The sequence below is a fragment of the Triturus cristatus genome, chromosome 9, assembly GCF_964204655.1.
Source record: "Triturus cristatus chromosome 9, aTriCri1.1, whole genome shotgun sequence".
Classification (NCBI taxonomy): Eukaryota; Metazoa; Chordata; class Amphibia; order Caudata; family Salamandridae; genus Triturus; species Triturus cristatus.
The window spans coordinates 534710168-534737504 of NC_140592.1; the positions used below are offsets into that span (position 1 = coordinate 534710168).

Sequence of the window (27337 nt, forward strand, 5' to 3'; positions counted from 1 at the left end):
GAAGATGCCTAGGAAACGAAAATTCCCTGGGTTGAACTCCCACTTCAAGACCGAGATGAACAGTAAGCTTAATGGGATTATGGTCCGATGTAATCTTAGAACATACCACCATAGAAGAGTTATCCAACAAAGCATAATTAGTAAAAATCATATCAATTCGAGAATATTGTTTATGCGGATGAGAAAAAAAGGTGAAACCCGACGTTGTGGGTTACAGCATTCTCCACGCGTCCACCAATTGATGTAAATAAAGCAAATCTTGTATCGCTGCCCTCACCTGAACCATTCTACCTCTTGCAATTAAAATCACCCATTACAATGAGATCCCCAGCCCATTCCAACAATTCTGAGCTAAGATAAGAAATAACATCAGGGCAGTCAATATTAGGACCATAAATCATGCATACTGGCATCTTATGGTTGAAATAGAAAACTGAGCAATTGCCCATCTTCCCTTAGAGTCATCCTGTGTGCGTAGAACCCTTATCTCAAAGTGCTTACGCTTCAACAATGCAACCCCCCGGATGGATGCCGACTGTGAGGTACACACTATCAGCTCATAGCCTAGCTGTTTCAAATATTTTCTGTCTTTAAAAGCCAAATGGGTTTCAGCAAGTCCCACTATATCGGGCTTAAACACCTTCAACTCTTCCGCTACCAATCGTCTTTTACTGGCTTGGTTCAGCCCGCAAACATTCCAACTCATACATTTAACATTCGATATTAAGTGTATTTAAATATCGCATCAATCTCTATCTGTAACAAATTTTTCCCCCCTCGAACCTATAATCAAAAAAAAATCTGTTTGTGCACTTTCTGTACTGTTCTAATTGTGACGTGACCATTTGACCCCCACCTCCCACTAAGACCCACTGCAACTCCACCCACCCCTACTACTACCAACCCCCCCACCCTGTATCTTAGAAAAGGAATCACCCCCCTACTTAGCTGTCCTGATGTGACAGGATTTTGAGAGCGCCCCACCCCCACCCCCCAGAGCACCCACCGCACACACCACCCCACACCCCTCCCGTGCCAGCCATAGAAACATAGTAATACAACATGTTTTAGCAAAGAGAAAAATATTACACACAGAAAGCAGCACTAAATTAAGAGACCCCATGTTACTATAAAGAACCACAACGGGCAACTTCATCAGATCATTATTAACAGTAATTATCAACCCCATTCAACCCTGTTTACAATATCCTGTAGTGAAACAACAAATCAAGCATTAGGAGTAGATTGCCACTTAGAAAGTGCTTTTCTCACTTCCTGCTCATTAAAGAAAAAATATGTGTGACTATCTTTGATAACTTTTAAACAGGCAGGCTCCTGTAAAAAAACCTGTGAATAAACAACCTTAAGAGGATCCATAAGTTGACGGAGCTGCCAACGCTTTTCCATAGTAGGCTTAGATAAATCAGATCGCACAAAAATTGACAGAGTATCCACATTAACAGGGGCCGGGCCTTAAAAAAAATTGCCTGACGAAGCAAAAAGTTGCCAAGAAAAACAAGAATAGGCCTAGCAAAGTTTCTTTTGGACTGAGTACCTTGTGGAAGAAATAGCGGCAGCCTATGCGCCCTCTGAACTTGCGTGTCCATGTCCCAATCATCTAAATCAGGGAATGCTTTTTGAAACAGCTCCACAATAAATGCCCGAGGGTCCAACCCTTCCCTCCCTTCCGGGATCCCAAAAATCCTCAGATTATGGCGTCGCTGCCGATTTTCAAGGTCCTCAATTTTGGACTGCATCAGAACCACCATCTGTGACTCATGTGATGTAACCTGATTCGCGGTTTGAGCATTGACCTCCTCCATGGACGCCACACGATGTTGGAGATCAGAAACCTCAGAGACAAGGTGAGAAACTTTGGCAGTGACTTCCGAAAGCGACTTTTTAATTTCGGTACTATCATCCCTTGCCTGTTGATAATATAGTTGTGCTTCTGCTCTTTGAATATTAAGTACCTGCATAATTCTAGACAGAGATGGCTCATCAACCCTACCAATCCCTTCATCCTGTGGGTTCAGATCAGGATTACATTCAGCACCAAAAGCTTCTGTAGACAATGACCCAATAGCTGGTGATAGGGGTATGGACATTATAGATTGGTTGCAGGTTATAGCAGATACAGACCCTTTCGTGTGAGTATGCTCCACAGGTGTCTCCTGAGACCTATTCTGAAAGCTGCCTGAAGCCGGCATATTAGCTGTAGGCGTATTGACTGTTTCAGAAGCCTGCAGGAACTCGGGGATATTAACCGGTGAGATGGCAGCAGAATCTAGCTGACTATTCGAAGTAAAAGTAGGAGTAGCTGAGATAGGGCCAAATGTTCCTAAATTGGATAGCCTAGAAACAATTGATCTTACTTCACCCTTTGATGAGACCCATTTCCGTAGTGGGCTCACTCCCTGGCCCACTTTTATAGTACTCGCTGCCCCCTTAAGTCGCCCCAGCGCCCCTGAGATCTGAGCCTTTGTACCGACCCCACCCCCACGGCCTCTACCGCCTTTTCCAGTCCGGCCCTATTTTGGGCCTTTTCCTTTCTGGGCTCCCCCCTCCTCCGGGGTATTGATCCTAAGACTACGAGTAGTCCCACTACTAATATCTTGAGCCATGTCAGAGTCACTGGGGGAGAGATCCAAACCACTCTCTAAATTATCATTGGTCACCCCCTTTCTGCTGCCATTATCGTCACACATTACACTCCTGCCATTCCCGTCCAACCTACTCAAACCCATACCCTGTAAGGAGCTACTTGACAGCGCCGAAGAGTCTTCATTATTCAACCCCGAGTGAGAGGAGAGATCTGCATTAACAGATACAATTGGAGCGGGAATGGCTCTGAGGTAAGCATTAGAAAGAGATGCTGAAGTGTCTACTTCTATATGTACTTCAGAAGCAGAGACGGCCATGCTCACACCTGCTGCAGCAGAGGCTCCCAATATTATACCACTAGTACGATTCCCTTTAGCAAAGATGTTCCGTGATATTGTGGAGTCCTCCGGGCCCCCCCAACCCTCATGAACTGCCGCATTCAACACTTCAGCCATTTGAGCAGTAGGACTGGCTGTCTCTGGGCCGCAGGAGTGGAGTAGCGCTGTAACTTTACCAGAGCGCAAATGTTTTAGCATAGGTTTACCCACCTGACATTCAGTAAATGAGTCATCTCTGAGTGTATTATCGCCTGCCACGGGCTCCCCGGAAACTGCACCGCAGCCAGCAACCACCGGAGAATCCGCCGCCACCAAGCAATCCGTGACATTCACGTCCCCGGAGCCCACAGCACCCGCTACCATCGGCGCCGATATAACCGCCCGTCCTCGGCGGGTCATCCTTGGAGGAGCCACTGTTCTCAACTGGAATCGCACCGCTTTGTAGCCTGCGCTCACAACCCCGCGGCCACAGACGAGCCTCACCCGAGTACCTGCACCAGGGCAGAGCCCAGCGGAGAAGTGCCGGAAAAGTAGCGTCCGCGATGCCGCCAGCGAGGGTTCTCTAATCGTCAGCCAGATTGCCACGCGGATACCAAACACCGCGCAGCTGAGCTCTGTTAATCGACACATCCACAGCAGGAAGGGAGACACAGCCACGGCAGCAGGTACGGTTCTTTTTTCAAGTTTCCCGCTTTCCGGCTCCTTGCATTTCGTAGCTTAAGTCCTTTTCTCCTTACTTTCTACATTCAATAAAGCCGGCCATCGGGAGGGGTGCAGCGGCCGATCAGCGAGAGCCTCCCGGGCCCAATGTAGAAAAGGGGGCAGGGTACAAATACCCTACCCACGTAGGCTTGTTCAGTGGGTCTCACAAGACACCCCGTTGCAAAAAGAGCATTTTTTTTTTAAACGGTAGAAGTCGCCCTGGGGTCGCAAAGTCTGCCGAGAATTTTTTTTAAAATGAGGCATTTCTTATTCAAAAAGCCCCCGGGTGGGTTAGGTCCCGGGGCACTTCAAAATTAATTTGTGGGGGCCCATGGGGGTCCCCGCAGCCCTGGGGACTACTACCTCCCCGGGGCAAAAATAGAAATTAGTGGGGGGGCCTTGCAGGACCCCCCCAAGCCCTGGGGACCGCCACCTTCCCGGGGTTATAAATAAAAATTAGTGTGGGGGCTTAAACCCCCCCACACTGCTCCGGGGACCACCACCTCCCCGGGGCACTTAATTTTATTATTTGGGGGTCCGTTATGGACCCCCGTGCCCCAGGGACCACCACTTCCCTGGGGCTTTAGATCTTTTGGGAGGGGGGCCACGTGGCCTTCCTCCTGGAGCTCTTGATGGCCCTGGGGACTGCCAACCCCCAGGGCCGGCTCCTGCAGTGTCCCGGGGTGCCCATCCCCGGGACATTGCTGTTTGCTATGAGAGGGTGGGAACAGAGCTCCCGCCCTGTCATAGCAAACACTGGTTTGCTTTGTTGTAGCTAGAGGAGGAAAACCTCCTCTCACTTCAAGAAAGCAAAGCAGAATTGCTTTTGGACAAGGGGAGCTGCATGTCAGCAGCCCCCCTTGTCCAAAAGCAATGCCGGCTCCTACAGGAGGCGGGGAGCCGGTGGGACCATAGAGGCATTGGGGCTCCCCCCACAGTCCACAACACAGAGGCCCTGGGGGATGGGGTCCCCGGGGCCAAAAGTGGCCTGGGAGGGGGGCTACGTGGCCCTCCTCCCGTTTCCTGCCCCCAAAAAAAGATGGACATGCCTCAGGGGATGGGGTCTCCGAGGCGAATGTAAATTAGTGATAGTGGACGTTTTTTCTTAATAAAAAAAATGGAGTCACGACCCTAGCGCGGCTCTCATCACAGGCCTCTAGTGCGAACACGAAGGGTGCGTGGCTCTCAGCACAGCCCCTAGTGTGAACACGAAGGGTGCACGGCTCTCAGCGCGGCCCTCTAGTGTGACAACAAGGGTGCGCGGCTCTCAGCACAGACCCCTAGCGTGAACGTGATGGGTGCGCAGTTCTCAGCGTGGCCCCCAAGTATGAACGCGATGGGTGCGCGGCTCTTGAAGTCTCGCTGGGTGCGCGACTCCAAGTTATATGTTGGGTTATTAGGTGGCTCTAAAAAAAGCCCTTGTGTTTATTGGGAGATTTTTGTAGCTACATGTAACTGCAGATGCAGAGCCTTAGGCTGTTGAGAAGGACTCTGTTTCCCTTATCTGTGAAATGTACCCCGTTGCTAACCAAACGTGCATCCTGCACAACTTTGCCAATATGGCGGCTTCAATCCACGCACCCACAGAGATAGGTACACGATGGGTGCGCAACTCCACTTTTTCTCCCCAAACAAATATTCAATATGTAAGAAAACAGAAGACATTATATAATTTTTATCACAAAAAAAATAACAAAAACTATTTTTAGGATATTAAACTTACAGAATATCGCAAAAAACAAAAACAAAATTACTGAACAAACCATAGGTTTAATGAACATTATAGTTAGAAATTAGCATTTTAAAAACTTTTGAAATTCACTGAAAAAAAACATAGGTTTCAGGGACGTTATAGTTAGAAATTAGCATTTAAAAAACCTTTCAAAATCACTGAAAAAAACCATAGGTTTCATGAATGTTTTGGTTGGACATTTCACTTGTACAAAACGAAAGAAATTCCGGCGTTATAGTTAGTTCAGCTAACTATAACTCGCGCCCCAGCAATGCACTGCTGATGACGTCACATATTACATCATTCATGACATGGTCAGTGACATCACTGATGACATCTCCAATGACATCACTGATGACATCACTGATGACATCATCCACATGAAAATCTGATGCACCTCATTACACCCTAATATAACCCTTGATACACCCACTCTAAAATACAGACTATCGTTTTCAAAACCATAGACACACCAATACCAGTTAGTACATACCCACTCACTAATTCCTAGGTCTACACACACATCCACTCATTCACCCATACAGTCACTTATACATGCAGTCAGCATCAATACGGCATTATCATATGCACTAACATATCTATACAGACACTCACACACCGCCACTGATCCATACAGTTACTCACACACCTAGTCAGTCATGCAAAGAATCAATCACACTCAGATGTACTCACCTGTACAGTTATACACACCACCTCACTTATTCAAACATATACTAACACATACTTAAACTCTTATACAATAACTAATACAAAGCACACACTGATCCATACAGCCATTCTCACAATCACTCACTCTCACATATAATCATTTATACACTCCAAAATTCAAATACTCTGCCTTTCACCTATGCAGTTACTCACACATGTACCACTGAGGCATCCATTCACTCATCAACATACCCATACAGACACTCACCCACCCATACAGCCCTTCACAGATGCACTCTTGAACCCATACACCCAGTGAATCATCCACTCACACATCTATGCACAGAGTTGCACTCCCCCACCCACCCACACAGACACTCAGACACCCATACAGATACTTAGACAACCAATCAATAACCCATATAGATCCTCATTTAGCTACTCACCAACCCATGCAACCGCTTACACACCAACTGACAAACTAAACTGTGTGAATGTCTGTATCAGTCACTAACACATGCTTTCAGTAAGACACATTTAATCACTCACTTATACAGTCAGTTACACACCTACTAAATCATCCATCCAGACACTTATGAAACCATTCATTCTTTAATATACCTTGGCATATATATAAAACATATTTAAACTTTATAGAAACACACAGTCACTAGATGATGTCATCAGTGATGTCATTTGAGATGTCATCAGTGATGTCATCAGTGATGTCACTGACCATGCCATGAATGATGTAATATGTGACGTCATCAGCAGTGCATTGCGGGGGTGCAAGTTATAGTTAGCTGAACTAACTATAAAGCCAGAATTTCTATGGTTTTGTACGAGTGAAATGTCCAACTAACTATAACGTTCCTGAAACCTATGGTTTTTTCAGTGAATTTCGAAGGTTTTTTAAATGCTATTTTCTAACTATAACATGCCTGAATCCTATGGTTTTTTCAGTGAAAAAAAAAATATATATATATATACATACATCTATAAGTGTACAAGAAACTGCAGGATTACTATTGCAACAACACATCATCAGTAGGGTAAAACTAACCTGTTTCACGACGGTCTACACCCCGATCACGTTCCCTATTAGTGGATAAACAATCCAACGCTTGGTGAATTCTGAAAAAGCCAAAGGTTAAAGAGACGTTATAGTTAGGTTCAGATTTTACACAAATAAAACCACACAAATTCAGCAGTTATAGTTATAGTTATCGCAAGAAACTATAACTTGTGCCCTAAGGTAACTATAACCCGCACCCCTGGATTTTTTAATGAATTTCTATGGGTTTTTAAAGCTATTCCCTAACTATAACGTCCCTGTAACCTTTGTTTTTTCAATGAAGTTCTTGGGTTTTTTAACATAAAGTAATATTTAATTAGAACAGATTAATCCAACTGCCATTGACGGGGGTTGGGCGCAGGGCCTAGCCTGCAGCCGACTCTGTGCCCACCCCCCACATGCAGCAAACACCACGCTATACATATATAGTGCCTAGGACACTGATAGTGCAGCGCTGGTGTGGAAATTAACACACGCACATGAATCGCATTTCACAAACATGTGATTAGCTGTTTTTTCATAAAGTATTATCTTTTGATATGATATTGTGCTTGAGCAAACGTTGATTATATATGTATATGTATGACGTATTTGCAGTTACAAAGGTATATAAGAACTGGTCCGCCACATTGTAAGTGGAAGCTCAGATTCTAGTTCCACAGAGCTGACTGACTGACACTCTGTGTGCTTTTTATAAACTCTATGCTATATTGCCAACAGAGGTAGTCTCATCTTTTCTTTCATCTGGCAACATTTTGGCAGCCAGCAGTTCATTTCGACTTTCCCAGACTGCACCCAAGGGAGATACTGCCTATCCTCGATTGAATTGTGACTGTGCAAATATATCAGGTAAGCAGACATCGAGGGTTAGATGTACAACCCTTTATTGCAGCCGCAAGCGGGAGTTCAGCCCGTTTGCGACCGCAAAAAAGGTTCCAGGCATGCACAAATGCCATTTTGCAAGTCACTGGCTCGCAAAATAGCTTTTGCGACTCTCGCTATTAGGAAGGGGCGGCCCTTCCGAATAGCGAGCAGCCATGTACTGTTGTTTTGCGACCGCAAACAGGAGGGGGTCCCCTTTTCCTTTGTGCATGTGTGCATTAATATTTTTTAAGAGCAGGCAGTGGTCCCAGGGACCACTGCCTGCCCTTAAAAAATTTAACTGAAAAGGTTTGTTTTGTTTTTTAAATACATCCCATTTTCCTTTAAGGAGAACGGGATGAATTTTTTTTTTTAAATGCTTTATTGAAAAAGCAGTCAGAGTCATGGTGGTCTGGTGACCACAGCAGGCCACCAACCCTGGAATGCTAGCAATTCCCAATGGGGTCGCAAATTGCACTTGCCTCATGAATATTGATGAGGCATGCTATTTGCGACCCCATTGGAACTCGCAAAGTGTCTCAGACACTGTTGTACATTGCATTTTGTGACTCGCAAATTGCAGTCGCAAGCGACGCAATTTGCAAGTCGCAAAATGCAATCGTCGTACATCTGGCCCTGAGTGTTATATTAAAGTCTGCCTATTCAAAGACAAGCAGGTAAGATCCCAGGTTGCCGTCAAAATGGCAGAGAAGAGATCGAACTTTGTACCTTAACATATTAAATTGCATGATTTTTTGGCAATTATAGTATGGAAATGCATGCATGATGTTCTCCTTTTACTTTTGTTAGGATGCAATGATATGTTTAGAGAAATGAAATGTGGTGATTCCCGATACAGGCTAGAAGACTACCAAGTGTTAATTCCCCTTTGAAATAGAAGGGAAGAATAGCAGCCAATAGTGTATCACCCAGGAGAAAGCTCCTGGAAGAAACACTACTTTGGGGAGTGATCTAGCAGGCAGTAGTGCATAATCCAGGAGGAAAGCTCCTGGAAGAGACACTCCTTCGGGGAGTGATCTAGCAGGTAGTAGTGTATTACCCAGGAGGAAATTCCTGGAAGGGACAGTCCTTCGGGGAGTGCCCACAGATATCCTGGTTAGATCCAGAGGGCTAGTGAAGAAATAGTGAGATGGGTAACAAGTATGTAAAGAGTATAGTACTGCATTATGACAAGTTACAAATCATAGATAACTGGCAGGGTTCCCCGCTAGTTTTCATACAGTATAGTATAAGCAAGGAAGAAAGGCAGCAAGATCGTCCAGGTATTTTGGGTATTTCAGTACAAACTCGTAAGGTGTCCTGGAAGTGGGGAAACATTATCTCAGATAAAATCCAGGGTTTCAAAGTAAAACTTCTCAAGACAAGCTTAAAATTCATAATAATTCCCTATGAATGACACTATTAATTTACTGTGGCAGGTAACAGATGAGATTGATCTTAAATGTATATTCCAATGGCCAATCAATCAATCAATGAAGCATTTGTTAAGCGCTACTACTCACCCGTGAGGGTCTCAAGGCGCTGGAAAGGGGGGGGGGGGGTTCGCAGGTTCCAGTCCATCAAGGAGGGGGTCTGTCAGAGAGCGAGGTTTTAAGGTTTCTTGTGAAGAGGGGGAGAGATGTTGTCTCTCTGAGGTGGAGAGGGAGGGCGTTCCAGGCTCTGGCCACAAGGAAGGAGAAGGAGTGGCCGCCTGATCTGGTCTTTCTGGTGTGGGGGGCCACGGCGTAGGAGAGGTGGGCTGATCGAAGGGTCCTTTGGGGTGCGTAGAATTTGAGTCGGCTGATCAGGTATGCTGGTCCGGTGTCGTGGAGGGCCTTGTGAGGTAACTCTAGCTCCGATGGGGAGCCAGTGGAGTGTGTGCAGGTGCTGGGAGATGTGGCAGAGTCTTGGCAGGTTGAGGACTAGTCTTGCGGCTGCATTCTGGATGTTCTGTAGCTTGCGTGTGAGGTTTTTGTTTATTCCGGTGTAGAGTGTGTTGCCGTACTCGAATCTGCTGGTGACCAGGGCGTGAGTGACGGTCTTTCTGTGTTCGAGGGGATCCATTTGAAGGTCTTGCATAGGAGGCGGAGGGTGTGGAAGCAGGAAGACGAGACGGCGTTGATCTGGCGGTCCATTTTGAGTTCGGAGTCCAGGATGATTCCCAGGTTGCGTGTGTGGTCCGTGGGGGTGGGTGGGCTTTCGAGGGCGGGGGGCCACCAGATGTCGTTCCAGGCATCGCGGTGTGGGCCCATGATGAGTACTTCTGTTTTGTTGGTGTTAAGTTGAAGGCAGCTGTTTTTCATCCATTTGGCGACGGCTTCCATGCCTTCTCAAAAATTGTGTCTGACGGTGTTGGGTTCGTTGGATAGGGAGAGGATGAGTTGGGTGTCGTCTGCGTATGATACAATGTTGAGTCAGTAGGTTCTGACGATGGGGGTGAGCGGAGCCATGTAGACGTTGAAGAGCGTAGGGCTGAGGGATGACTGCTCGGGTACTCCGCAGGTGGTTGGTGTAGGGTCCGAGAGGAAAGGGGGAGTCTGACCCTCTGCGTTCTGCCGGAGAGGAAGGAGCGGATCCAGTTGAGGGCCTTGTCTTGAGAAATGCAAATATGTCTCCTCTTTACACCTGCTCTGGGGAGGCATATGGTTTTGGCACTGTCCCAGGTATATGTGATTAAGTAAATCTGGGGTAGCGTCAAAGTCCATGGGTGTTGCATGGGAAAACCCACCACAATGCCCATAGAGTAAGGCAAGGCAGAGACTTGCACTGCTTTGTCTTACTCCGTATCTATGAGGTCATGCAAAGCCGTGCATAGTGGCTTTGCATTACCTCACAGATATGATTGAGACCCTTATGCAACTGGAGTGTCACAAAAAGTGATGCTCTGGTGGCACAAGCCTCTCGTAAGTAAGCCCCTAGTTTCTAAATATATAAATATATTTATGTGTAAGTTAAGTATAGTAACCCTATGCCTACCTATTTTTTATACTTACCCTGTTGATATTTTGGACGTTAATATTTTTACTACGATATTATGGTGGGATATCTGCACCACTTTCTCTAATCGTCCATCTGCCAAGGATGACAGAATTTGCTGCTCTCACAAGAAACAGAAGACTGACCATTTTTACAGTGGTTGGCAGAGGGGAGGAAATCAAGGAGAAAAACAGGTCAGCACCATGTCTTTGAAATCACTGCCTCCTTCGTCCCCACCTACCAACCAGTGACGGTTTCTATTGGTGGGCAGAGGGGCTGCGCCCGTGATGCCAGGGCTGGTCAGAAGCGGTTTGCTTGTGGAAAGAAAAAAATCAGAACTCAGTCAACAACAAATAAGCATTTGCAATGCAATAGGTCTCGCATTCACGCGAGTTTGAGCTATTGACATTGCAAATAACAATGCCTTTTATTTTTGTTTTCGTTTTTAAAACATAAATAAAAGGCATTGTTATTTGCAAAGTCAATAGCTCAAATTTGCGTAAATGCAAGACCTATTGCATTGCAAATGCTTGTTCTCACTTTACTGATGTTTATCCAACATGGCCCTTCTTTGAGCCCACCCCACCCCCTTTGTAAGGCGTGTCTTTGGCCCTCTGCAGGTGGCCGGGCTCCCCGACCCGCATTGCATGTGGCCTGCCTCTGCCTGGCCATCATTGGGCATTCGGTCATCTCTTCTTAGGGTGGCATACCTATTAATGGTGTAGCAGGTGCAGTGGCACCAGGGTCACACTGCGCCTTAGATATTGCAGTTTCTTCTTTAAATACAATAAGCAGTGCACTAAGGGCCATCTCTCTAGCTCACATTAGGTCCATGGTATTTTTTTCTCCACCACTGCTTATTGGCACTGACAGGCTGCAATGCCGCCCCACCGTTATCCCTCTGAAGACCCCCAGACTTCGTCAGCTGGGATCCGTTCTTCGGGTGCCCCATTAGCAGTGGGCTTCAAACGCGCGAAGCCCGTTCTATTTCCTGCAGCTCCACTCTTCAGAAGCTTCGGTGACAGAAGGAGGGACCCAGGGGGTGCGTGGTGCGAGCCAGTTGCCCCCTGGGTTGTTCGCACGTTAGGAGCGGCCACACAGGTGGGGGCGGAAGCGTGATCAGGGTGGCGGGAGGCGCGCAAGGGGAGGTTACTTATAGAGGTAGGCAGGGTGGGAAAAATCATTGTGCCCTAGGGAGCGGGGAGGAGGGGTTTTCTCCTACCTAATTTTGTACACGGACGCTTTCCGTAGTGGTGGCGATGACGTCACAGGCAGAGGTGCGGGAGGCCGTCAGAGTCCTTTGCTTTGCTGGGAGAGGCGATTTGCTTCAACCGGGAGTTCCTGGACAGGCGTGGGTTGGCCTGGCCCGAGCGGCCAACCCAGGCGGCGGGAGGTGTTCGTCGAGCGGTGGAGGCGTGCATGTCCTCGCAGCATGGGCTTGGTGTTCAGGACCCAGGAGAAGTGTCGGTGGGGTCCCAGCAAGTCGGGAGTGCTGGCGCTGCTGAGCAGACGGGCTCTAGCGCAGAGGCCCCTGGAGGGGAAAAGGTATGTGCGCCCGCCCGTTTTGCGGTGGGCAGGCGACGCGCAAAGGTGGTTTCCGCTGGGCTGCGGGGGGGCAGTGCAGGCAGACCTCCGGTTTTGTCCAGGGCAGGTTGCAGGGGAGGGAGGAGGGCAAGGAGTATGGGGGCCCAGGCGGTTCCTAGCAGAATGGTGGAGTGCGAGAAGTCCCCAGCAAGTGTCTCAGGTGGTTTTCTGTTGCAAGAATGCGGGCAGTTGGTGCAAGTTAATGGGCAGAATTATTTATTGAGCCCAGCACCGGCTATACCCAGAGTTTTACCACCTGTTTTTCCTGGGGAGTCACAGTTGGGGCGGCAGGCAGAGCGGATGCCTCAGGATAGAGGCAGTTTTGTCCACGGTGTTGTTATGCAAGGCACAGCCCCATTAGTGAAGGATATGTTGGCTCCTGGTCAGGCACAGGTTGAGGTGGAGGCATTGCTGCGGCCTACAGGATCTCAGCATGTTTGCGCTGCTGGCCCCATTGTAACACCTGCAGTGGGCAGGGGTTAGGCGTTTCAGCAGTGCACCGGTTCCTCGTTAGTGCTGGGGAACCAGGGTCAGAGCGCGTGTGGGTCTTCCGCGGTGGTGGTACAGGAGTCCCGGGTGGTTCATTGGGTATGGGTGGGAGCGGATGGTGCAGCTTTCAGGGCACACGGTGGCAGCTTCGGGGGCGCTGGGGGTATGACGGGTGAACAGGAACAAGGCGGTTTGAGCGACTTGCGGGACACACCTCCGGTTTTATCCACACGAAGTGCGGCCGGAAAGGGCAAATTGCGGATGGAGCTCCCTGCGGCTCCATCTGGGGGGCCTATTGAGGGAGGGAGATCTGGAGCGGATTTCCTTTCCCATACGGGCCTCCCCTCAAATTTGACAAGGGTTACGGGGTCATTGAGTACTGGGGGTCGGGGTGCTTTGGCAATGTCAGGGGGCAGTGGGGCATTTTCTGGTGATGATTTGTTTTTGGACCATGACAGCGAGGATTTGGAGGAAGGTGAATTGGGGGATGGTGTTGGTGGGGAACATGTCATGCAATCTGTGAAGGGTATGAGGGGTTTGTCGGGGCAACACAGTGTGCTTAGTTTTTTGCAGACGTCTGGTGCGGACCATGCAAAGGTGCGGGATCCTGCAACTGTCATTCGCCCTCAGGAGGTCGGCCAAGTCGGCAATCCAAGTGCAGCTCCTTTGCCTACAGGTACGGCGGGTTGGTGGTCAGTTTGGCAACAAGGGGGTCACCCTCAGAAGTCAACCAGGTCCATTGGTGTTGGGGGGGAGTCATTGGTGGAAAGGATGCCTGTTGGGGCGGTACAACAAGATTCTTTGCTGGGGGGGGTGGCTCAGTTATTGATGTTACAGCACCCTCTGCCACGGGGCAAGAGGTCTCGTTGGCCATGGAGGAGGATAAGAATATTCAGAAAAAATTGCCGTATATGGGGATTGCTATGCCATTGGGCTCCCATTTATCACATAGGACTAAAAGCAGAATCTGGCGGCATGAGTTTGTCTACGTTTTGTCTATGATTGTTACATCGTGACATCCAGGCCAAAGAAGGGTCTAAGGAGGAGGAATGGGAGTTGGCCAGACGTCCCAGGGTCCCCAAAACTATTGAGAACTGGTCTTCTGCCTTTCTTATTCACGCTTCCATCTATTGTGAGAAGTATCCGGCTAGGGCGCTTGCCTAGTTTAAATATATGGACATTATAAGGAAGGCTCAGAGTTATTTTGGGGGGTATGCCTGGTTGTCCTATGATGAGGAATTCCGAGCTAGGTTGAGTGTGGCCCCTGACAGACCTTGGGGTGATGTGGATTCCGAACTGTGGTTGCAATGGATGGCGTCTTCGCAGCCCCCTGCTACAACGCATACTGCCAGTGGGTTACCGGTTTCTTATCGCCCCTTTCAATCTCGTCCCGCCCAGTCTGGGGCGGGGTTTGGAGGAAGGGGTCAGCCGACCAGTTTTGGGGCCTGTTGGAATTTCAACAGGGGTTTCTGCAGTAGACAGTTTTGCCGGGAAAAACATGAGTGCTCTCAATGTGGAGGCAAACATCCCCTCACACAACGTTTTGCGGGTCAGAGGTTCGGTGACCAGGGAAGGGGGCAGCGGGGAAGAGGGCAGGTTTTGCAGTTTGCAGCAAAGGGCTCCTACCCCAATTAGGCTGGAGGTTTTGGGGCGCTGGCTGGAAGACTATCCGGATGTAGAGGCTGCCAACAGGCTTTTTTGGGGTTTCAAGGATGGTTTTAAGATTGGCTACCAGGGTCCACGGCAAAGTAGATGGGCTGATAACTTGAAGTCAGCGAGGGAGTTCCCTCAAGTGGTTCAGAGGAAGTTACAGACTGAAGTGGGGGAGGGTAGAGTTGCTGGTCCCTTTGTGCAATGTCCACCGCCCAATTCGATTGTCTCCCCTCTGGGGGTTGTTCCTAAAAAGAAAGCGGGGGAGTTCCGTTTGATACACCAATTGTCGTGGCCTGAGGGTTCTTCAATTCGCCGTTTGACTCTTGCGTGTCATACGCTTCCGTGGATGATGCTCTTTGTTTGGTTAGATCGGCAGGGAATGCTGCGCAATTGGCAAAGAGCGATATACAATCAGCATTTCGTTTGCTCCCCATTCACCCGTCTGATTTTGAGCTTTTGGGAATGCAAGTGCAAGGGGCTTTTTATGTGGATAAAATGCTTCCCATGGGATGTGCGATATCGTGTGCCCTTTTTGAAACTTTCAGCATGTTTTTGCAGTGGCGCTTCACTTATGTTACGGGTCATGCCCTCATATGTCACTACTTAGATGATTTTTTGTTTATTGGCGAGCAGAACACAGGTCAGTGTCAATGGGCATTGCATTCTTTCCAGCTAATGACTCACGAATTGGGAGTGCCATTGGCTCCGGATAAAACAGAGGGTCCGAGCACGACGTTGGTGTTTCTGGGCATAGAGATTGACACGGTGGCAATGGTAGCTCGATTGCCGTCAGAGAAAGTGCAGGAGATTTCGGCATTCTTGTCGTCTGTGATGGAGGAGCGCAAATTGGAGCTTCGGAATACCTTAACTTTGCTTGTAGGGTGGTCCGGGCTGGGAGAACTTTCTGTAGGAGGCTTGGGTTGGCTATGTCTGGGGCAATTCTCCCACATCATAGAGTGCGCATTTCAGAGGCGACTAGGGCGGATTTGTCCATCTGGTTGACTTTTCTGGCAGATTTCAATGGAGTGTCTTTGTTTTTTGCGGGCGAAGACATGATTTGGCAAATTCAGATTTACTCGGATGCATCTGGAGCAAAAGGATTTGGCATATTCTGGGAGGGGCGTTGGTGCGCCGAGAGTTGGCCAAGTCATTGGCTGTTGCAGGGTCGCAGTATCGCCTTTCTTGAGTTCTTCCCTCTCTTGGTTGCTTTGTATGTTTGGGGTGAGGAGTTTAAAAATCGCTCAGTGCAGTTTAATGTTGACAACCTAGCTATAGTTGACTTGATCAATAAACAGAAGGCTAGAGATTTGAGAGTTTTACGTTTATTGCGTGCTTTTATGCTCAAATGTTTAAAGTTTAACATTGTTTTTAAGGCAAGGCACATTCCAGGAGTACATAACAGTATAGCAGATTCTCTGTCTCGTTTACAGTGGGAAAAATTCCGCAGGCTGGCACCTGGGGCGGCACCCAACAAGACCCAAATCCCACAGTGTGTTTGGGAGTGGGGGGACTGAGAATTATCGCCTTGGTAGAAAACTCTGTAGCGGCATCTACGAGACGGAGCTATCAGCAAGCCTGGAGCGTGTTTTTATGCTATGGTAAAATGTGTGCTGAGCATAGGAGGAGGTTGAATGATGAACAACTGTTACTGGGTTTTGTTTTGCACCTGATAGACAAAGGTCTTTCCCACACTACCATTTCTGGTAAATTGGCAGGAATTTATTTTTACGGGCAGTTGAGGTGGGGTAGGGACCCGGTGACTGGGGTACTGGTAAAAGAGGTCCTTAAAGGTTTAAGTAGGGTTCAGGCGAGGGCTAAGCCGTTGAGGCGGGCGGTGACGTTTGAGTTGTTACAAAAAATGCTTTTGGAGCTCCCCCTTTGCTGTTACAATGAGTCTGAATGTGGAATATTTAGGTTATGTTTTCTTTGGTTGTTCTTTGGGGCTTTCAGAGCATCCGAGCTGCTGGGTTCGGTTCATAGGGCAGGTATTCACAGTGCGGAGGTTTTTCTGGAAGATCAACGGTTGCCCATTTGGTTGCGGGTTTCTAAAACGGATCAGTTAGGCAGGGGAAAATGGATTTTCTTAAACAGGAGTGGGGGGGCCAATGCTGTCCTTTTAAAGAATAGGAGGTGTTCAAAGCTTCTAGTTTCTTTTCTCAGGGAACAATTTTTTGCCATGCCCAGGGTTGTCCGCTCTCAGTTGCACAGTTGTTGGCTGTAATGAGACGGGTGCTTTTTCGTTTGGGTGAGAATCCGTGTTGTTTTGGCACGCACTCTTTCCGCATTGGGGCAGCGGGGAGGAGGGGTTTTCTCCTACCTAATTTTGTCCCACCCGCCCTTCCCTCTCCTTTTTCCGTTTGGCTGTTCATATCTATTGGGATTTCCTTTTTGAAAAACATTTTGCTAGCGTCAGAGCATTTTTGTTTTTCTTGCCATGCTAAGACAGGTTGTCAGTTAGATGGTTAGTTTGTTTTGGTAGGTGGATTTTTTGCTGGGGGGTGGGCAGTCTTGAGCGGGATTGTCCATCCTCCAACGGGGGAGGTGGGGGGGGACTAAGTCAAGTGGACAGGAAATGAGAATGAGGGGATGCTATCTACAGGGGTCAGTCATTCGGGCTCTGATTGGGCTTTACATTGGGGGTTTTCTGTTTTGGTAGATAGGTTGAAATAAAATTGAGGAATTGATTGAATAATATAATGACAAATGTTGAAAAGAAATTGACAGGCACCTGTCTTAATAAAGTGGCCTTTTTTGCTATGCAAAGATTTTGTGGGCCGTGAGTTATTGTGCGAGTGTCTTCGGCACGTGAGACCAAAGGCGGCCTCGGTGTCGACAGCTGTCAGCACCAGCTCCCCTTCTGGGACCCCTTCGCCCTGGCCTCTGCTCTGATGCGTCTTCTCGTCGTTTCAAAACCTTGCTTTGAGACGTACGCGGATGCGTTAAGGCCAATACTTAATTTGTAGAATAAATACTATAAGTGCCTTCACCCTCTTCCAACATGGTATCGCCCCCCTGTGCTTCAATGTCTTTAGTAAGGAAATGTCAGGAAAAGGACTACTGGGCAGGGGGAACCCACCTTGCGCCCAGCTGACTCGCGGGGGTGCGTGACGAGAGGGAAACAAAAACAAGCAGGAGAGACTGAGGAATCTTTCTCCAGACAGTGGCATTGCAAGACTGAAGGCACAGGGGGCTCCCAGGCATGGATCCCGCCCCCTCCACCCAACCCAACCAATGGCATGATCGAAACTCCCGTCTGAATTTGATCCATATAGGTCACGTTTGAAGCTAGCGCTGTTCTTCGCATGTCAAAGTGGCATTCCATAGGTGACATAAAATTATCACCTCGGGGGCCTGGCCTGGCGTTCGGCAAGATGGCCGCACAGTAGTGTTGCTCTGCCAGCCGCCAAAACTATCCTTTCATAATCCTGCTCCTACCGGGCTGTTTCTCGCTGATACCTGCGTGGCGACGATCGCTGACGCCGGGGGAGACCCAGAAGTGGGCTTACTGGCGTCAGAGCTCCTCTCGGATGTGGTGAGCGACTGGCGGAGTCCTCTGGATGTGACCGTCATGGCGGCCGCGATGTGGTGAAGACCCCCTGAGAGCTCCTGGCAGCAACTGCAGCGTCGGTGACAGCGATCTGGGAGCCTGAGGAGCCGCGAGGACATCAGCGGCTGAACAGTAAGGCGCGTGGTGGTCTGCAGGCAAGAGCCGACGACATGGAGGAAGCGGTGAGCACGGGCGGTCGCTGGGACGTGGGCGGCGCTCTGGGCTACGCAAGCGGCCGGCGTCGGCCTTTGATTGCGAGGGCTGGGCTCCGCGTGCGGTGGGACCCACGCTACAGACTGCTGGGGCCAGAGTGGTATCGTGACGCGGGAGCGGACCCCGAAGCTCCTCATACCTGAGGGTCCCCCTTAGACTCAGAGTGCTGGCTGGCCTTAATCCTGCCTATGTGTGGCGGAGGAGACTGTTTGTCATCGATGCCATCGGCTGTGTGAGTCACGCGCTCGGAACACTTCCTGCGGGGGGGTTCTCTTGCCCCTTTTGTGCAATACCTGCGCCCAAGTGTTGGATTCGGACTGAGGTATAGTGGGAGCACAGTCCCTATCTGCTGCGGAGGAGGAGAGCAAGGGACACCGCATTCTCTCTGTTGCAGGACATTGGAAATAGGGGGCACAGTGACATATTTACTTGCCTTTGAGTTACGGGGGCGTTCCATTGTGCGGAGAGTGACAGCGGGGTGCAGGGCCGGCGCCGAAAACGCATTGGCATCAACTATACGATACGAGGCCCTCCTTGGGTGTGGCACGTGTTCGACTCCCTCTGCACCCGGCATAGGTGGTGGCGCTGCTCAGCTGGGTAGGCCTCTGTCTCCTTAGTGCATCATGGTGCAGCCTGATAGGACTCACTCTCGGTTAACGTTCGAGCTGCGTGAGGGTGGTAAATCTTCGCAGACTGCAGCCTCTGACTCGGAGTTGGAGTCGTCAGATCAGGCCCCCACAGCGCTGGAAAAGTCATTGTCTGCTATACAGGCCAGCCTTCAAGCCATTGACGGCAAGATTGAGGCCCTCAACGGCAAGATGGACCATTTCTCTGCGAAACTAGACAAACATGCGGCGTGGATTGGAGAGGCGGAACAGCGCATATCAGATGCCGAAGATGGCCTTCAACAACTTGCTGCGAAAAACACGGACATCACGAAACTCCTGGCTGTCATAAAGGCGAAGAACGAGGACATCGAAGCGCGCTCGCGGCGCAATAACGTGCGTATTTTGGGCCTGCCGGAATCGACCAATGTGGGGCGCCTAGAGGACTATGTGGAGACTCTCCTATGGGACATTTGTCGCGCTGACAGTTTCTCAGCAGTGTTTGCGGTGGAACGCGCGCATAGATCCCTGGCGGTGCGCTCGCCACCTGGAGCCCCCCCAAGACCAATCATCACCAGGTTATTGAATTTTAGGGATAGAGACACCGTGCTGCGCATCACCCGCCAGAAGAGCACAATCACCTATCAGGGAAATGTGTTATCATTCTATCCGGATTTCACGGCTACAGTACAGTAAGGAGTTTCAGGGCGTTAAGAAGCTGCTTATGAAAGACCAAGTTCCATACGCCATGCTTTATCCAGCGCGACTGCGTATTGGCGAGACTGATCACGCCAAGATCTTCACAAACCCGACGAGGGCAATGGAATACGCCAGATCCCTCTGCCGCCGACGGGGCTCTCCAGCTCCCACATCGGACATTGGCGACTGAGTTGTAAGGAGCCTGAGGTTTTGATTGCTCACTCCAAGGGCACATGTTTGCTTATTAACGTTCTATGTTGTATAAGAGAGTTGAATAGCATGGCCGCGTTACGGCATGGGTGGACTGCACTGGGGCCACGTGGTGCCTCCGGGGGGGAAACCTCTGTCTCTGTTGTTTTATATCAAGTGTATGTGTTATTGTGCTGCACAGCAGGTTAGGAGTGAGTTGTTGCCTCATTCGCGGAGATGGGTGTGCTCCATATCTCCGAGGGGCTACGCCTCATGAGTCTCCTGTTTAAGATGTGGGTCGACGCGGCCGGTGTAGACCGGCGCGTATTCGCCCGCAGGATCGGCGGGATAGCTATTGGGTGGGAGACCATCATATCTCCTCGGCGGCCCCCTTCCTACTCGATCGGGGAGTGGACTTTGCCACTACGTCCCCCAATGGGTATACCCCACTTGATGCATGTCATCATCTTGGTTCTGCTGGGAGGGGTTATAATGATGGGAAATGTCTTTGGCAAATTGGGGTTGCTAAAGTGGGTGGGGGGAGGGGGTGTTGTTCTTCTCTATTTTTTAAGTTGTAGGTACAGTGGTCAGACTGTAAATCGAGAATGTGGTATTTATCATTATTGGTGCATCCTGATTGCAATTCAGCATTCGGAGAACTGGTTGACCAGCCTGTATAGATAATGGGGGAAAGGTATAACTGCATAACTTGGAATATTCACGGTTTAAACACCCCCAAAAAAAATCCGACAGGTGTTAGCGCACTTAGGGGCGTTAGGGGCGTGCTTATCCTTATTAAAAAGGGACTATCATTTCAGCCGATGCATACCTGTACAGACACTGAGGGTCGGTGGGCCATGGTACAAGGCAAGTTGGGGGTGGCATTAGTAAACATGTATAGCCCTGTGGTGAATGATCCGACACCCTTTCTGCAAATGTTCAATGTTCTGCGTGTTCTGCCTGAATCTGCAGTCCTATACCCATCTTAATCCACAAGTGGATAAGTCCAACCCTTCAGGTGCACGCACGATTAAGGTTATCCAGTGTATTAGGGATGCCATGGTGGAAATGGGGTTGATTGATGTTTGGCGCTTACGTAACGAGGGGACATTGGAAGGCACACATGTCACACCTGCGTTTAATAGTTGGTCTAGACTAGACTATTGGCTGCTGAACAACGAGGCTAATAGGTGGATGGAGGGGGTCCATACGATCCCACGTATATTATCTGACCATAATCCTGTTATCCTTACCATCTGCATTCCCATAAATCCACATCGCCCTTATACATGGCGGTTTAGGGCGAAAGCATTACTTGATCCGATATATAACGATGCCATCAGAACAGCTATTGTACAATACTTCCAAGTGAATGTGGGCTCAGCGGATAGTCAGGCCATGCTGTGGGAAGCATTTAAAGTGACTATAAGGGGGGCGTGCATAGGTACCACAGCGGGGATCCTAAAGGACATTCGAGGTCAGTTAACCAAAATGGAACGAGCTTTAGAGGAGCTTGATAGACAATATTCGCAATCACCATACTCAGACACGCTGGCGCGCATACATGAAGCCCTAGCAGAATATAACAAACTAGCTGACACTGAGACGCGATACATAGGCAGAAGGTGCGTGGCCCGAGCGTATGGTGAAGGGGGAGACCGGGCAGAAATCTGGCTGAAAAGTTGCGTGCTAGGACAGACAGTCCCTTAATTAACCACATTATTGACATTCACGGCACGGCGCACTACACACCACATGCAATAATGGATCAATTGCAGCAGTTTTATTCATTATGTATACCACACGCGGTGGGATGGATGCTAAAGCTATGGACGAATACCTAACAGATACGGCCTGTGCGTGGCTCTCGGACGCCCATAGAGAATACTTGAGCCAGCCCATTGATGAAAATGACGTGAGGGAGGCTATTCTTTCTCCCTAATAATAAGGCTCCTGGGCCAGATGGCCTTACGGCAGAGTTCTACAAAGCTTACGCAGATCTCTTGGTCCCCTACCTACTGGAGATGTACGCGGAAGCCCATGAGACTGGGACACTTCCTCCGTCCCTACGACAGGCCTTGATCATCACTCTCCTGAAAAAAGACAAATTGCCTACACGTTGTGACTCTTATCGCCCCCTTTCGTTAATAAACCTTGATGCCAAAATATTGGCGAAGATCTTAGCCGCAAAAATCCAGCCTTTGATGCCTCTTCTGGTTCTCCCGGACCAATCTGGGTTTATTCCAGAGCGCTCCACTTCCCATAATTTGCGCACTATTTTTGCTATGTTCCACGTTCTTAACCCCAAATTATCTGCTGCTGCGGTCATGCTAGATGCCGCTAAGGCATTTGACTCCATAGAATGGAAGTATATGCTCCACATATTGCACAGAATGGGATTTCCCTTTATTTTGACACGCTGGATACTGGTCTTATATACGGATGCTTCAGCGAGAGTGCGAGTAGGTGGACTTACGTCAGAACCCATCAAACATAAGCTAAGATGCACCACAAATTCATAAACAGTGTCACTTTGATTATATTCAAATTAATTTCAGAGGACAAGGTAATCCTTAATTTCAGTTTCTTTATTCCAAATTCATTGGACAATGCAAAGCGATACAGCCGACGCGTTTCGTCCTAACACAGGACTTCTTCAGGGCTGTTTAGAAAAAATACATAGATACAATACAATTACACACGGATCATATGTTTAAAAAATATCCTACAATGGATATTGGTCTAACAAACTCGAGCTTACATACTGACAGACATATTTACATAAATGCTATTAAGTAGAAAATGGTCATTTAAAAAGTCAATTCAAACATAACGAAAAATGTCACGTTATATCTCATTTCCATATTTTCTCGATATCCCCCACATTAAGAACACAGCTAAACAAATTTGCAATATATATATAAGGCACTTTCTATTTGAAGTTATCTTATATAGGTGTGTCGAGACACTTGATAAGGAAAAAGAGGAAAGGGAGAGGTGAGAGTCGGTGGACACAGAGAGAGGGTAATCTGGAAAATCATACTGCCATTCACTAGGTTTATTCGAATTGGATCATGATTATCTGCATATACTTGCGAGAATTCCTATGTATAAGGTTTATGTGTATAGATAATGTTGGTCAGAGCTGGGCATGCTCCATAGTGAGTATTTAATGTACCTACCAAGAATAGGCAGGTAAGTTGCTTCAAACTTGATTGGATTGAGACTGTCCAATATAGGCTGAGAGTCTTCTGTCCAGAATTGTTAATAAATGAACCATATGTTTAATCTGCAATATGAGATAGATGGTCTTTTTATTAGAACAGTAATATTTGTAGAATAAATTGAATCTAATAAAAAACGTAATTGGGCACAACCTCCATAATAAAAAGTTGTTTATATATAACTTAATGGACTCTATTTGGTAGGGCATTTAGATTTTGAACTATAAGCTATAAACCCATGTAAGGTCCATGTGATACGTACCTACATATGGAAAAAGGAAGTTCAGAAACATATACGTAGTAATGTCACTTTCGGGGATTGTTTCTCCTTGTCTGTATCTATTGGGTTAGACTGAAGAGCCGTGGTCCACTCACAAATACGGAGGGAGCCCTTGAACCGATCTAGGGGAAGGAAGGTAAACATAATAAGGTGTAAGCATATGGAGTAATTTGGGTCCTGACCCTACTATAAAAATTTTTTTACAAAAACGAAAGAAAATTTCTTTATATCTAAAAGTCAGGGACAGGATCCAATCTATCCAACATTACGTCAGAACCCTTTAGTATTGAACGCGGTACCAGACAGGGTTGTCCCCTGTCCCCCCTCCTTTTTGCTCTCGTTCTAGAACCTTTGGCTTGTAAAATCCGGCAATGTCATAGAGCGGCTGCTCTTAATTTTAATTGCCGTCCGGTAGGGGTCTCCATGTACCCGGACGATATGGTCCTGTTCGTCAGTGACCCTCAGATTCATCTATCTCCGATCATACGGGAATATATTAAATTTGGTCTGTTTTCTGGACTCCAGATTAACTGGGAAAAATCGGTCATTATTCCGCTTAAATATCTGGGCATTTGGGTGCACCGCGATCCTGATATTGTGATCAAAGAGAACTACGGCCAAGCATACAACACTTTGGTGCAACAAGTGGATAGATGGCCCCACCTTCCATTATCCCTGGCGGATCGAATTGCAGTAATTAAAATGGTCATACTACCTAGGTTTCTGTACCTGTTTTGTAACATTCCAATAAAGCTGACCAAACACTTTTTCAAAACAGTGCAAACTCAATTATTGCGATTAGTATGGGGGGATAAGCAGCCTAGAATTAGTTGGCTCACATTAACGCTTGCATATGACAAAGGTTGTTTCGTTGCTCCCGATTTGTATGTCTACTACCTCTGCGCACAGGTCCAATATGCTCATTATTGGTTTAGGTCTCATGACTACATTCCACACGTGGCAGTAGAAGACGGGGATGCCTACCCGGTATCTCTGCTAAGCATCCTCACACACACACACGTAGGCAGACGCCCAGAGCAGAGATTAACACGATTGATACCACGGCTGCGGCTTGGCAGGCGATTGGCAAGCGTGCGCATAAACTACCTTTATATGCTCCTGAGTTACCGCTCGCTGGACACGCGGCTTTGTCGGTTACTCAGGAAAGAGGGCCCATAACTGAGTTGAAGGAAGCCGGCATAAAGCATATGAGCGATCTTTACCCGGGGGGTAGATATCTCGCGGATGAGGACCTCCAGTACATACAAAACCCCACTCCGCTCTTTCGGTACACCTGCTACCGATTGAAGCGCGCGGTACAGGAACATTATGCTGAGCTCCCCGTGGAGCCAGATACACATAAGTCGCTTCAGTTGTTACTGGTAGCCCCAACCAAGAAAATACTAATTACTAAGTTATACAAAGCAGTACAGGATGAAACGGTTCGTGGACCAGACAAAAGCTTGGAGAGATGGAATGCCATAGTGACTCCCCCGATTAATGTAAAAGAGTGGGAACAGATTTGCATGCTAATGGGTCGCCTGACCCCGAATGGGAATTTGAGAATTATTCATTTTAAATTCCTTCATCAGGTGTACCATACTCCTGTTAAGCTGCGTAAAATGGGACTTCGGGACACTGATCAGTGCCGCCGATGTGGGCGGGACGGTGCTGATTTCCTCCATCCTGCATTGCAGTGTGCTCCAGTGTTCCACTACTGGGAGAATGTTACCACACGCATACATACTATGACAGGTCAAATGTTACAGTGCACGCCTTTGGTATGGCTTCTTGGACATGTCCCTCACCTGAAGGCCGTCATGGGGAGGTTTGTGCGAGTGGCCCTCTTGCTTGCAAAGAGGCAAGTGCTGTTCACGTGGGAAAGCAAAATGGCTCCGAAAGTTGATGACTGGGTTAAGGAATTGGTGTACTGCCGTGAGCAGTTGGACCTTTATGCTGAGGACTTGCCAACGACGTCTAGACCCAGGGACATTTGGGCCCCGTTGAGAGACTATTTGCTAGCCCAGTCTGATAATGATCCTATGTGATGTTGTATGGTATGATAAAATATGATTGATGTACCTCACTAACACCCGAAATGGACAAGTCTCCAGCATGTAAAGAATAAACCAGAAGCACATGTAACATATTCTGACCATGAAAATGTACCTTATATGGATTATTGATTTTGTTTTCTTTTCCTGTGTTATTTGTATTTCTTTTTTTTTCCCTCTGTTTCTGCTATTTTGGTGTTTATTATGCACAGTGCTGTTTGGTATATATATGCGCTGTAAAAGATGCAAAAACTTGAATTAAAAAAAAATAAAATAAATTATCACCTCCCAGAGTACAGGCAACTGGGCCAGCACAGGAAATTTTCTAAAGGTCCTGCAGACCACCAGAAGTAGGAGGGACAGTTCCATAAAATGAGTGCAGGTGGGTTCCCCCCGCCGGCACAAATTAACCACTGGCCATGGTGAAAGTGTAAGTGTAAAACTAAAGTGCTGTGTAGCAACTGAGCACACTTAGTATCCATGTAGTAATCGGTGCACGTGTGCGCGCGCATCTATTTTTTTCACTTAAACAGGAGTTGCGAAGGTGGCTTTGCATGTCCTTTGACGGTACAGAAATTTAACTCACGTGACCTTTGAACCCAAGGACAACCCAAGCAACGATACTCTATAGCCGTTGGCCCCGATAAACGTCACAGGCATTGGGTGAAAACATCCTGCTAGAAGTATAACATTTACAAATAATGTTCAAATCTTGCTGCAAAAGCTAGAAGTGGTCATGAAGGCAAAAGGGCTGTGCACACCCAACATTGCACGGTCCGCAAGCCCCAGCATCAACACTCCCAGGTTAGAGTCGAACTCCCTGGGCGATGCCTGGCTACAGGGCCGAGGGAAGGACAGGGCCCTACATTCCGGGAATGCCACCGCGTTTGTACGCTACTTCGTGGAGCTGTGCATTTGTCAGAGGAACTCAACTTTTATGGGACTTTTACAGTGAAACCTTAATTTGAACGCAGGGAGAATAAGTTGTGATGCGAGACGCGCCGCCCCCTCCCCCGCTTGGTCTAACCCGAGTCAGTCTTAGATAGTGGAATGGAATGAAGGAACCCTGGCACAGGCTTACTTTCTCACCAGGTAAAAACTGCGGCTTTTCTGCACGCTCGAGGTCTCTTGCAAACCTGTGGTCGTGCGCCGAAGCTACTTCTAGGCAAAACGGGGTGCCCAACAAGTCATCTGGAAAAATAAACGAAATCATTTTCTGAATTGGATCAGACCGCCACAAATAAAGCTGCGAAATCTCGATAAGCCCGTCCTATCGTGTAACTTTGGAACACCGGGTGTGTGACACACTGTATTCACACTGCAGGCACCCGAACCCTTTGCGATGGCACGTGAACCCACTCCAAGACTGGTTGGATGTTATATAAGTTATATAAACACTTCCGGTTCTCCAGATGATGAGATACAGGTGAATCTGGCGTATACAGGACAACCTCCCTGCCGCCCCGTGTGGGCCGAGGGCAGCCTCTCGGTGAGCCGGGTGAATAGATCAAGATGAATACACTCTGACCCCAGATGGCCCTGAGAGTCTGCCTTTGGCTTTAGGGTTCATGCTTCATTGACAGCTAACAGCCCACATGCCTGTTCCCACTCCCTTCCAATCAGCGAGCTGTCGCTTCCTGCCTCGACGAGCTAGACTCACGAGCCCGCCCCCCAGACACCTCCGAGGAGAACAGAGGGGGCTTGTAGCAGGCAGCAGCAGACATGATCATTAACTGCTGGGAGAAGCTTCTGCTGCAGACATGGACCGTCCAGACCATCTGGTGCCCGACTCCCCTCTGAGGGCAGGGGGAGGCTGCTGGCCACGCGGCCTGCAGGATGACAC

The 27337-nt window shown here is 48.3% G+C and overlaps 1 protein-coding gene across 5 annotated transcripts in view; it reads right to left on the reverse strand.

Moving 5' to 3' along the window:
* Window positions 1-27337, reverse strand: part of LOC146798257 (inositol-trisphosphate 3-kinase B-like) — an 856729-nt gene that overhangs the window by 634590 nt on the left and 194802 nt on the right. For 3 of the 5 annotated variants that reach the window (XM_085625536.1, XM_085625537.1, XM_085625538.1), the window contains exon 2: window positions 7109-7179. The exons of the other annotated variants lie outside the window; for them this stretch is intronic. The gene's annotated coding sequence lies outside the window, so the exon portion shown is untranslated. The remainder of the gene's footprint in view (window positions 1-7108; window positions 7180-27337) is intronic. 5 annotated transcript variants of the gene reach the window in all.